Genomic DNA, 12456 nt, shown 5'->3' with positions numbered 1-12456 from the left:
GGAAAGCCAGCATCGGCTTCCAGAAACTGCTTTGGTCTCTTTATGTATATTAGAACAATTAACATCTAGTTTCACCATACAAAGGACTTTCTTTCCTTTTATGTTTTAGTTCTTAAAATTCCCAGAATGGTGTACAGTGAAACTGTTCACTTGAGAAATTAAGTACCGTATGTGATAAGACAGTTGGATGAAATTTTTAAGCTGTCATTAAAAATGATTATAATTAGGACAAACTACAAGAAAATGCTTTAAAATTGAGACCCGGGTGAATTAAAAATTAAGGGGTATATTATGTATTATCATGTTGAAGGGCTGGGCTTTACTCATCTAACAGCCATTAGCACTAATGTGGGTTGCCTGTATAAATCCCCTCTAAGTGAGGAGGGCCCGTCTCATCTGTTTTCCCTGAACGACAGCATGCTAACAAGGAAATAACTCTGTTCTCCAGGGGCCACTGAAAGGAGAAAATATAAACCGTTTCCCCTGCCCCTTCCTCAGGCTTCTTCCAAAAAGTCTTTTCAATCTTAAGAATTTTTCACACCAAGACTGAATTTTTGTCTCATCCTGAAACGTGTCCCAGAACCATCCAGCGAGGTCGCCTTTATTGCTTAAGGGGTGAAAGTTTTTGTTTACATTGAGAGAAATTAGAAGAGTCACAATTGGTATCCAAGGGTACATAGGCCAAGAGAGTAAATGCGGCAGGACAGGAAACCGGGTCTGCCTGCTTCTGTGACCTGTGTCCCTCTCCACATTGCCCTCCTCTGCTCTTGGAGCCTTGCTGTACCAGCTGGAGCATCTGTGAACAGCGCACACCTCTCTTTGGTGTTGCCATCACAGAAGCATCCCTTCCTGTGTAAAAGCATCATTGGATGCTCACTATGTGGACACAGAGTTCCCGATTTGCCCGTGTCCATTTTGTGAGCCCAGAAAGTGTCCTCTTAGCCAGCAGCCGGGGAAATGGAGGCTCAGAGGCTTTGCTCAAATCAGCTTCTCCAAGAAGCCAGTATAAATTACATGTGGCGATTTGAAGGAATGATTTGATTCGGGGTGAAAAATGCCAGTGTTTGTATAATTTAAACAAAATGAAAACTTTCTAAGCCTATTTCAATATGAGAATTACCCTAACATCGTTCGGCATGTAAAGTAATAAAAGCCTTATTTATCCTAATAGATTTTCCCAGTGGCAAAATAAAGAAATAAAACTTTGCATGGAAACCCAGCCAAGTGCTCCATCAGACCTCAGTTCTAGTTTCGTGTGTGTGTGTGTGTGTGTGTGTGTGTGTGTGTGTGTGTGTATGTGTGTGTGTGTGTGTGCAGGTATGTGTGTGTGTGCAGGTGTGGGTGTGGAGGTCAGAGGTTATATGCATGCCTAGTCCACGAAATATTGGATCCCCTGGAGCTGAAGTTACAGATTGGTATAAACCATCATCTGAGTTCTGGTAATCTCTGGTCCTCTACAAGAGCAACACTATCTTATAATGGTTACTCTATCTGTCTAGCCCTCAGCTTTTCTGGTGGCTTTCTCTCTGGGTGAATCCTTTCATACTTCAGCCTCAGTTTACTTATTGTGGAAGGAAATAGACTGAAATATTATCTAAGTTTCAGCTCATAAACTCTGTACCTGATTCATTATTAGGACAGCTATTTATTTATGTTATTTAAATTCATTCTGATAACAAGCAGCATCATACATATGTCTATACCTACATCGTGTTTACATGCATGTGTGTATGCACGTGCATGCGTCCGTCCGACCGTTTGTGCATGCGTGTGTGTGTGTGTGTGTGTGTGTGTGTGTGTGTGTGTGTGTGTGTGTGTGTTCGAGCACGCTCGCGTGCATGCAGGTATGGCTGTGGAGGCCAGAGGTCAATGTCTTCAATCGCTTGCCCTTTTGTTTTCTGAGGCAGAGTCTTTCACTGTATCTGGAGCCTCCAGCTCAGCTGGACCTCTGGCCAGCAAGGACCAGGGATCTTCTCTCCCCTTGCCACGTTCCCTCAAATTGCAAGCACACAGCCTGCACCCAGCTTTTTATAATGATTCTGAGAGCACACTCAGATCCTCCTGCTTGTTGCTTTTCTCTCTTCGATGGGCACTCACTGTCCAGTAGCCCTGAGAGAGCTGTTCCCGGCCATTGATCTGGGTGCTTGGATCAGCACACTTCTAAAAACAATGGCTATGTTACAGACATGAGACTCGGGTATAACCTTCCACCTCCTGCCCCAGCAACCTGGCCAGGCTTCAAGATCAGCAAAGAACCCTACACCAGACCTTAACATGCAGTCCCCAGGAGTTGCCAGACACCAAGGGAGCTGATGCCAAAACATCCAGGTGGGGAAGAAAAATTAATAAATTATAGGGATATTTTATATATACAATTCCAAATATGGCCGCGCAGAGTTTGGAAACATCTGGGAGATGGATTGGAATTTTGCTTTTGCTGCAGCCCTTTGGCAGAATGTAAACACAGCCTGCAAGTCCTGAGAGATAAATGGGGAGGTGGAAACTGGAAGGGCGCAGATAAAGAATACGATTCAAAAACCGAGGCTCACGATGTTTGCCAAGCAGAAAACAAAATGCCAAAAATGTAAAGCGGTCCAAAGTTTCTTCTCTTGGAGTGAAGGAGGCAGGAGCGCAGGTAGCTAAAATTAGAAACCATTTGCATACGCTGTCATCGATTAGATGTAAAGTTGGGGAAAATATTTTTTTTTCATTTTTAGTTTGTATTTGTTTGAACGGCCTATTAACATGCTGTTAGTTACAGCTTTCTCTGACTGATTCTGCAGATGAACTAAGATTTGGGGCACCAAAGAGCTATTTTCTGAAAATAATATTCAAAAGTGCTATTTCTTTAAATGTACCAGATGAAGATATATGGGAAATAATGCAGGCGGTTACAGTATGAATTTTAAAGGCTTTCACATCCAATTATTTGCAATAACTTAGTTTCTTTCCCAGCCTATAATAAATCATGTAGATGTAAACGCTACAAAATTTAAATATGAGTAGAGTTTGAGCAAGACAGTATATCACTAGGAATCGGTATTTCTGTTATATATAGCGCTGTTTAACATATGTAAAGTGAAATTCTCATTGATTCGGGCTTGCTAATTCAGAGTTTGTGAGCCTGGCTTGAAGTTGACTCTTCCTTAGGAAGTCATTCTTCATGGGAAGCTCAAATTAAAGGTGTAAATAAGATGGCAAATGTGATCATATGGAGAGCTTAGGAGTAAATTTAAAGAGCTCGGAGTGCCATTTGCATACAAAATCGTTATGCTAATTATACGTAATTCTTATTAAAGTAGGTCTACTAAAATGATCTTTCAGGCAAGTTCCCTGAGTGAATTTGAGTTATGGAATGTGCTAGAAAGAAAGAAATCAGCTTCTTTAAGAGACTAGTCTCTGATTCAGACTTTGAATTAATTGTACCTTGCCTTCCTGATAATTGTTAGCATTTTGCTAGCGCTTTCTCTTCAGTTTCTAACTCTTTTTCCACAAGGTCCAAGTCATTCATCTGAAGCATAGAATTACTTTGAAATTTTTAACTTCTTTATCTTTGAACATCAGATTGGCGATGCTTTTAGGATGTAACATTATCTTAGAATTCCAGTGATTTGAACAAACAGATAGATTAGAGAAAAAGAAAGAGAGAAGGAGAGAAGGAAGGGAGAGAGGGGGCGCGTGAGAGGGAAAGGGAAAGAGGCAGGCAGAGAAACAAAACATCCTCTAACGGATATTAAGGATATTAACAGATTGTAATTGGTAGTCGCTTCTAGTACAGGGACTTAAGGATTAAAGCTTGTCAGTGAGAGCCCAATGAAAAAGCAGCTAAAAGGCAGAGAAGGTTAAGTAGTAGACAAGTGGTTAGATCCACCAACAAGGAAGCATCATAGGCAACTAGACACTGGCCATTTGATCACACAAGGCATTTATGCTGAAGTCCTAGCTAATGCAATGCTGAAATGGCAACTAGATAATGGAGCTGGTATTGAACTCCTGAACATCTGAACAGAGATGATGCTTGAAGCTCCCTTCCTCAATGAGCACTGCACACACACGTACACACATACACAGACTCATACACACATACATACAAACATATAGACACACACATATACACACACAAATACACACAAACACATAACACGTACACACATATGCACACAAATACACATATACATATATATGCACACACATACATGCACACACACATACACATGCACATATTCACACACACACATACAACACAAACACACACAGAGACACACACCTCAGTTTTATTTTCTGAGAAATGGCTAGCCACAAAGGCTCAGCCTATTCCAGCAAACCCAAACCATCACCTACCTCCACCTATACTTTCTAACTAAAGAGAAGACCCCTCCACCTCTTTCTCCAGGGTTCCAGAGGACTCTCCTGGCTCTCTTGTGCCCCGCTCTGTTACACAGAGAGCTCACTCCAATTGCTTTGAGATGGTTCTCATCAGTAAGTGCCCTCATTGGGGCAGGATTCTGAAAAGAACCATGCAATTTGTCTTTTTTGCTTTGGGTGCTGAGCCTGAGTTAGGCAGGACCCCACTTTCAGGTCCCTGCTTCCCCAAGCTGTGTAACAAGGAAATTCCAGCTCTCTGTGTTACAGTCTATGTTGATCTAGAGATTGACCAACAGCAATAAGTCTAGCTCCTCCCTGGCCTCTCTTGATAGCAAAGTAAGGAAGGGGATTTATTCTTGCTGAGTCCTCTTGACTTCAGCATTGAACAGTGGTTTTCTGCTGTGAGATTCTAATGGTTTCTTGTACGTTGAGTAATGACTCATGAACATCTCACCTTTCTTGGAACTAACTACAAACTGGATAGGGCCCTCTTATCTTGCTCAAACCATTCATCTAAACCAAATTTTCAATTGGGTGTAATTTTTAAAATTTTCTTTCAATATCTGGCTGCCATTCTACAAACTAATGTTCCCAAGTTTCTTTCTGCTGGTTCTGGCACCACAAATAACTAAAGTCTGACCACCAGATCGCTGCCAGGTCCAAGTTATCTGTAGCTTTCACATGTCTCCAAAATCTAAAACCTGAGAACAGAATGAAGATCAAATAATTTCTCATTACAGCGTGCTATGTGTAGATCAAGATTTGTCTCCAGGAAAGCCACTCTTGGTGGACTACTAAGAAAGTCAGATATGAAGGCATTTAGATGAGTGGTACCTAATGTTACGAGCATCATCCAGAATACCAACATCCAAAGCCAAGAGCACCAAGAAATTTTAATTGCTGGGCATAGTAGTACCAGCAACTCAGAGAACTAAATCAGAGGACCTTTTGGTGTGCTGGTTCAAGGTCATTGTGGGAAACATATTGAGAATTGGTTACAGAGAGAAGAGGAGGGAGGAGAAGTACAGGGTAAAAGAGAGAGAGAGACAGACAGACAGACAGAGACAGAGAGAGAGGGAGGGAGGGAGGGAGGGGTGAAGAGAGAGAGAGAGAGAGAGAGAGAGAGAGAGAGATAGAGAGAGAGAGCAAGAAGAGATATAGCATGAAGAGGAAATAGAGAAGAAGGAATAAGAAAGAGGAAAAATCATAGCTATGGAACCAAAAGATTTCTCTCTATGGAATGAGTTTTTGTACCTGACAACCTGAGTTCAATTCCCAAGTCCCACATAGTAATAGGAGAAAACCAATCCCTCCAAATTGCCCTCTGACCTCCACATGCATATCCTAACAGGCGCACCAGCACACAAGTGCACAAGCATGCACATGTACACACACAGGAGAGACTACTATTTGCTTTCAGCATTGTTGTTCTCAGGTGCCTGGTCTCCAGGGTTCTAAGACGCTCTACATTCACCTCTCAGCTGATGACCCGGCTCAAAAGATGATTTATCCTGCTCATATTTTGGATGCTTCAGAGATGCCCAGCCACAAAAACCACAGGCTAAACAAAGAAGAAACCAGCAGCATTGCAGTCTGCCTGATCAGTGTGTGCAGAAAGCAGCAACACTAGTGATATTGCCCCTCACCTTTGTGTTCTGAGAAAGATACAACATCTGCTGAGCCAAGACTCAGCTTTCCCAGTGATTCTGGAAAGATCTATCTTCTCCATCATTTCCAAGTCCTGATTACTATGAAAGCTGGGATAACTCCCGTGCTTATTCGTCTCTTGTAAACCCTTTCCTTTTCTTTCAGATGGTTGTCTAATGAAAGAGACAAAGTAAGTTATCTCCTTCCCTCTCTCACGCGTATTGTCTTCCGCCACAGGAAAGTTCACGGAAAGGCAGGGGAAGTGTTTCAGAGGATCAAATGCTTGCTGTGAAAATGTGAGGCCCTGAGTGTGATGTGTAGTCCAGAGCGCCATGGCCACACATGCCTGGAATCCTGATGCTTAAGCTGTGGAGATGAGATAGGTTTGTCCCTGGTGTTTGTTGCTGGCCAGTCTAGCTGAATCAGTGGGTTCCAGGTTCAGAGAAAGAGCCTATCTCAAAAAAAAAAAAAAAAAAGGAGAAAGAAAGAGATTGAGTTCAAGATTTGATGATAACCTCTGGCCTCCCCATGCACAGGCACATTCACATGCACACGCACACGCATGCACACATACAACACCAAGAAACTCTCATCAAAGACATCCAAAGGATATGGCCTGGGAAAGTGAGCATATTCAAAGTAAAATCAATATTCACAGTTCTATAGATGATACCAGTGATTGTTCAAGATACAGGGCATGTCTACATATTCTTCAGCTGTTCAATTGTATGTAAGAAATGCCAGCTAGCCAAGCTGGGACTTTATAGACACTGCCTGGAAGGCTATGGTCCTCAGTGTTATTTCCCTGCAAATCACAATTATTCACACACACACACACACACACACACACACACACACACAAAGAAGAAGAAAAGAACATAAAATTTTCCTGACAATTTAGCTGTTTATTTTCTATATACCAAATTGGATCACTTCAGTTGGAAAAAGGGGGCCAAGTTGTACACTCCCCAATGCTCATCACTAAAATGATACCAGTATTCAAGTGGTGTGCAGGCCAGTTCCTTGTGCAGGAGCATCCCCTCCCTACCTCCACGTCCTGTGTTTTATGGGCACCCAGAATGAGAAAAGATAGGAAGATAAAAAGAATGGTGCAGAATCAGAGTAAAATGTGTAAATTGAAAAGCTAAAGCATTTCCCTCCATCACTGAAGATATTACCACAAAGGAGGCCTCATCTCTGCCATCCTGTATTTGAATTAAAAGTACAGGGAAAGTGAACCCACCTCTGACTAATAATATCCAGCCTAAGTTGCTTATGTCCTCTGTGTCACTCAAGTCCTGTTTTCAAAAAACTGCTTCCAGAACACTCTATCTTAAGATGAGCTGTTAATTCCGTAGCTTTTAATAACTGACAACTCCACTTATAAACCCAGGCTGTACATAAATTGTCAGCATCCAAATTTGCCCAGACAAACAGAACTGAGAAAAAAACAAAAATAACATGAAGAAAAACTTATTAACAGCTGTTAAATAACAGCGCCAGTACACCAATGTTAACTAAGAAGAGGATCCGTGGGTCCAGCCGGGGATTGGAGTCAACACAGGTCAGTTTGGAGGGATCAGCACACTTTCTATTCTTCCAAATGTGGCCCTTTTTTCAAGGACCCTACATTGAAGAGCCCAGAGGAAGGCCTTTCAAAGCTAAGTCTGAAATCATCAAGAAAAACGAAGGGTCAAAAGAAAATGTTGAGAGAAAGTGATGGTCCAGTTGCTCTCTTTGCTCTAACACGTCTATGATCTTGATTTTATTTGATGAGAACTACAGAATCACTCCAAGTCCGAGAACTGGAGAACCTTCGTCTCCCTCTTCAGTGCAGGCAAGCCTGGCCTTAACCCTTCTGCAACTCCCAGAGAGCTGAGTGGGAGATGGGAGCTCTACAGGGTTGGAGGACGGGACGGGGTGTGGGAGGAGTTCACAAGCAAAAGGATCAAGAGCGGAGGAATTAGCACAGCACTGCAGACAAAACACGACATGACTTAAAGTCTAACGTTTTCCAGTTGCCTCATTCACAGAAAGCAAAAATAAGAACAGACAACATCAATCTTAATGCATCGTGTTTAACCTAATATAGCCATTAGAGTGACATTTAGTTTCAACAGATAAACAGTCACTGATAAAATAATGTTACCCGGATGTGACGATGTTCCCTTGTAATCCCTGTACTTGGGAAAAGGGGGAGGGAGTAGTCAGGAGGTCAAGGTCTGCATCAGTTACTTGACGTGCTGCTGAGTTTTTGTTAACTTGACACAAGCTAGACTCCCTGTACAAGAAAATGCCCACACTAGATTGATCTGTGGGAAAACCTGAGGTACATTTTCTTGATTGATGATGTTAGAAGGCCCAGTCCATTTTGGGTCATGTACCTCTGGGTAGTTAGTTCTAGAAGTGTATAAGAAAGCAAGCTCAGCAAGCCATGACGATGAGTAAACCCTTGAGCAGGGATTCTCCATGGCCTCTGCATCCATCCCTACCCCTGGGTTTCCACCTATGGCTCCTGCCCTGACTTCCCTGGATGATGGACTGCAGGGGGTAAGTAATTAAGTAAGCCATTTTCTCTGCAAGTTGCATTTGGTCATGATGTCTTATCATAGCAATAGGAAACCTAAGATACTTGCTAAGTTTGATGCTAGCCTAGGCTACAAGATGCCCTGTCTTAAATATATGTGTGTATACATGCATATATACATATATGATTTACATTTTTGAGTATACCGTTTTCAAAGTGTAGTATGTATACTTACTGTTCTATTGCTATGAGGAGATATCATGGCCAAGGTAACTTTTACAGAAGAAAGAATATAATGGGGATTTTCTTACAGTTTTAGAGATTTTTGATGTTGGTAGAAACAGGCAGGCATGGCACAGGAGTAGTAACTAAGACAGTCACATCTTGATCCACCTGATCCACACAGCATGCAGGGAGAGAGAGAGAGAGAGAGAGAGAGAGAGAGAGAGAGAGAGAGAGAGAGAGAGAGAGAGAGAGAGACTGGGCCCTATGTAAACTATTTTTTAAGTCTCAATTCTATTGTTAATGGGTTGTTTTATTTTATTATTCTCTCCCTCCCCCTCCTCTCCTCTGTGTGTGTGTGTGTATGTGTGTGTGCAAATGCAACACAGTTGTGTTTCATGGGGAAAATATTTTATACTGCTTTAGACTTTAAGTCTGTAGATCAATTAAAATCTAATTGAATTTTCATATTTATAAACTACAATTTCTTCATTTCTATACCCCTTCCATTCAACCCTGTTCATGTGCCACCTACTTACTCTTATCAAATTCATAGCCTTTTTTAAATTATTATTCCAAAAACAGATATAGATTGTATAGACAGATACAGATAGAAATATAGATATTGATGATATAAATATTATAATATTGGCACCTTTTTCTGCTCTGATTCCTGAGCCTTAGTTACATGAGTTATGTTGTAGATGTGTCTCTTGGGACTAGAGTTCACAACTCTTCTTTTGGATGAGTAAAGAATCTGTTTTAGATTCTTCTTCAAGATCCATGACTTCACTAGGCACTGGGTAGTTGGCAAGGTTCTAGGCATGGATTGTCTCTTGTTGAGTGGGTCTTAAGTTTAGCTAGAGAGCTGTTGGTCAGCACAAAGGTATGCATGCCGCCACTGTACTCTTGGGATTCTGGTCGTATATGAATCATCGCTGTGGTTCATAGTCATCATAGCCGGGTGGGACTGTTGGCTGCTTCCCTCCTTTGAAATCTTACATGGCACCTTTTGGCACATGAAAGCTAGATCTTACAGAGGAGGCATTAGGTCAGTTCCTGTTCAGGGTGACTGGGCTGTATGTCTGAAGTGAGTAGTGTCTTCAGAATAGGGACTTACCTTCCATCTCTAAAGACAACCAAGGTTAGTAAAAATAGCCTACCATGTTTTGTGAGTCTCTTGGACAACCCTGACCAAAAACTCTAAAACGTGGCTTTGGAGTTTCTGTTGATAGCTATGGCTTCTGGTTTTGCGAGAAGATGGAAATTTTTATCTAAATTATATATGCATACATATAATACATATATAAACATATACATATGTTATAAATATATTTATATTTTATGTAAATATATCAACATATTTAATTAATGATTACATTACATATTATATGCTTTGTATATATTATATGCTTATTATATTATATATTAATATGTAATTGATATTAATATATGCATATTATATATTTATAATAAAGGTATCTAATTTTGATAAATATATTTTTTACTTATATTTAGATGTATGTAAATTATGTTTAGGTAAAATACATATGTATTCAGAATTACATGTATTATATGTATTTTTAGGTAGAGCATTGATAGTATTCCTTATGAGCTTTTCAAACGCCTTGATTTTTTTAAACCTTCCTTTTGTATTTATCTCCCTCTAATTACAGCCATCTACGTCCCCCTTTCAGTCACCTGTACCCTTCACCTCCCCTCTCTGTTGCTCCTCCACAATGGTTCCTTTGTACTTTCCTGGTTTCCGCAGGTTAGGAACTCACTCTGAAGCTAAGACCTTAGAAGAGTAAGAGCATGTGATGTTTGTCTTCCTGGGTTGAATTACTTCACTCAGGATGGCTTTTCTGATCCCATCCATTTATCTGCAAAGCTCACTAGTTCTGTTTTCTTTACAGCTGAACAGTATAGTCCATGATGTATACAGACATTTTCATTGTCCATTTGTCAGTTGAAGGACATTTAGGCTCTTCCTATTTTCTAGTTATAAATAGAGAAAAATAAACATGGCTGAGCGAGTATCTATGGGATAGGACGTCAAGTCCTTTGGGCATCTACTACACAGCTGAGTTGTATGATAGATCTATTTTTACCTTTCCCAGTGATTCCACACACTTATTTCAACAGTGGCTGGCCCAGTTTGGATTTTTACCAACAACCCCTCCAGCATTTGTGGCCAGTTGTTGATCTTTGTTATTCTGACTTTGATAAGATGAAATCTCAAGGTGGTTTTGATTTACATTTATTTCCCTAATTGCTGAGGACATGAACTTTCTGAGATATTACTTAGATATTTTTATGTCTTCTTTTTCTGTTAGGAACCCAGGCCTAATTTTTAATAGGTCATTTGTTGGTCTATTTTATTATTGTTGTTGTTGTTTGAGTTCATCTGAAGACCAATCTTTAGTCAGATATATAGCTGTATTCTCTCATTGTCTTTAGGCTTCTTCTTCGCCCTGTTTATTGATTCCTTAGCTGTGCAGAAGCTTCTCAGTTCTATGACCCCCACTTGCCCATCCCCTCACTTCTTTGGGAAGTGGTGTCCTATCAGAAAGTCCTTTCACATATCTGCATCCTGTGGGGTACTGCTTGTACTTTGTCTAGCAGTCTCAGTGTTTCGGGTTTCACACTTAGGGTTAGGGTATAGCAGTAGTTTCTGTGCAAGGTGATAGAGACAAGCCATCTCCACTCCCCTTCCTGTGGGCGTCAGCTTTCCTGGCACCATTTACTGGCCGTGGCTTCTTTTCTCCGGTGTATGTTTTTGGCACCTTTGTCGAATGTTAAATGCCTGAAGTTATGTGCACTCATGTTTTGCTCTTCAATTTTTCCTAATGGTTTCCACATCTATTTTTATGCAACACTGCCTTGTTTTTTATTACCACTGCCCTGTAATATATCTTAAGATCTGGTAATTCAGCATTGTTCTTTTTGCTCAGGATTTCTCTGGCTGTCCAGGTATTTTTGTGATTCCACATGAATTTTAGGATACTAGGGTTTTTTTTTAATTTCTGTGAAGAATAAGATAGGGCTTTTCATTAGAATCTGTAAATGATTTTGGTAGAACTATCACCTTCATCATATTAACTCTACCACTGTGTGAGCATGAGATGTCTTTTGGTTTTCTAGCATCTTTCTTTGTCTCTTTGATTAGGAGTTTAAAGTTTACATGGTAAAGTTCCTTCACCTCCTTAGGTTTATTCCTAGATATTTTATTTTCCTTAAGGCTGTTATGAATGGAAATATGTCCATGATCTCTTTCTCTGTGTGCTTCTTGGTGGTGGACAGAAAGCTACTGGGTTTTGCAAGTTGATTCAGTATGGTTCCAAGTTGCTAAAATTGTTTACCATTTCTAGAAGTTTTCTTGTAGAATTTCAGGGATCTCTTATGCCTTTTACAAATGGGAACAGTTCGACTTCTCTTCCTACTTGTATACAGTGGATTTCTTTCCCTTTCCTTCTTACTCCTGATGTTTTGTGTCCAGTATTTTAAAAGAGTAAGAAGAGGGGATTGCTCTGTCATGTTTCTATTTTCAGTGAGATTGATTTAACTTCTTCTCCATTTAGAATGATGTTGGCTCTGGGTTTCTCATGTATAACCTCTATTATGTTGAGGTGTGTTCTCTCTAGTTCAGTTCTCTCTGGGACTTTCATCATGGAGTGTTGGGTTTTGTCAAAGGA

The sequence above is a fragment of the Micromys minutus genome (genome assembly GCF_963924665.1).
Source record: "Micromys minutus genome assembly, chromosome: 3".
NCBI classification, from domain to species: domain Eukaryota; kingdom Metazoa; phylum Chordata; class Mammalia; order Rodentia; family Muridae; genus Micromys; species Micromys minutus.
Note: the sequence above shows the minus strand (reverse complement) of the source record.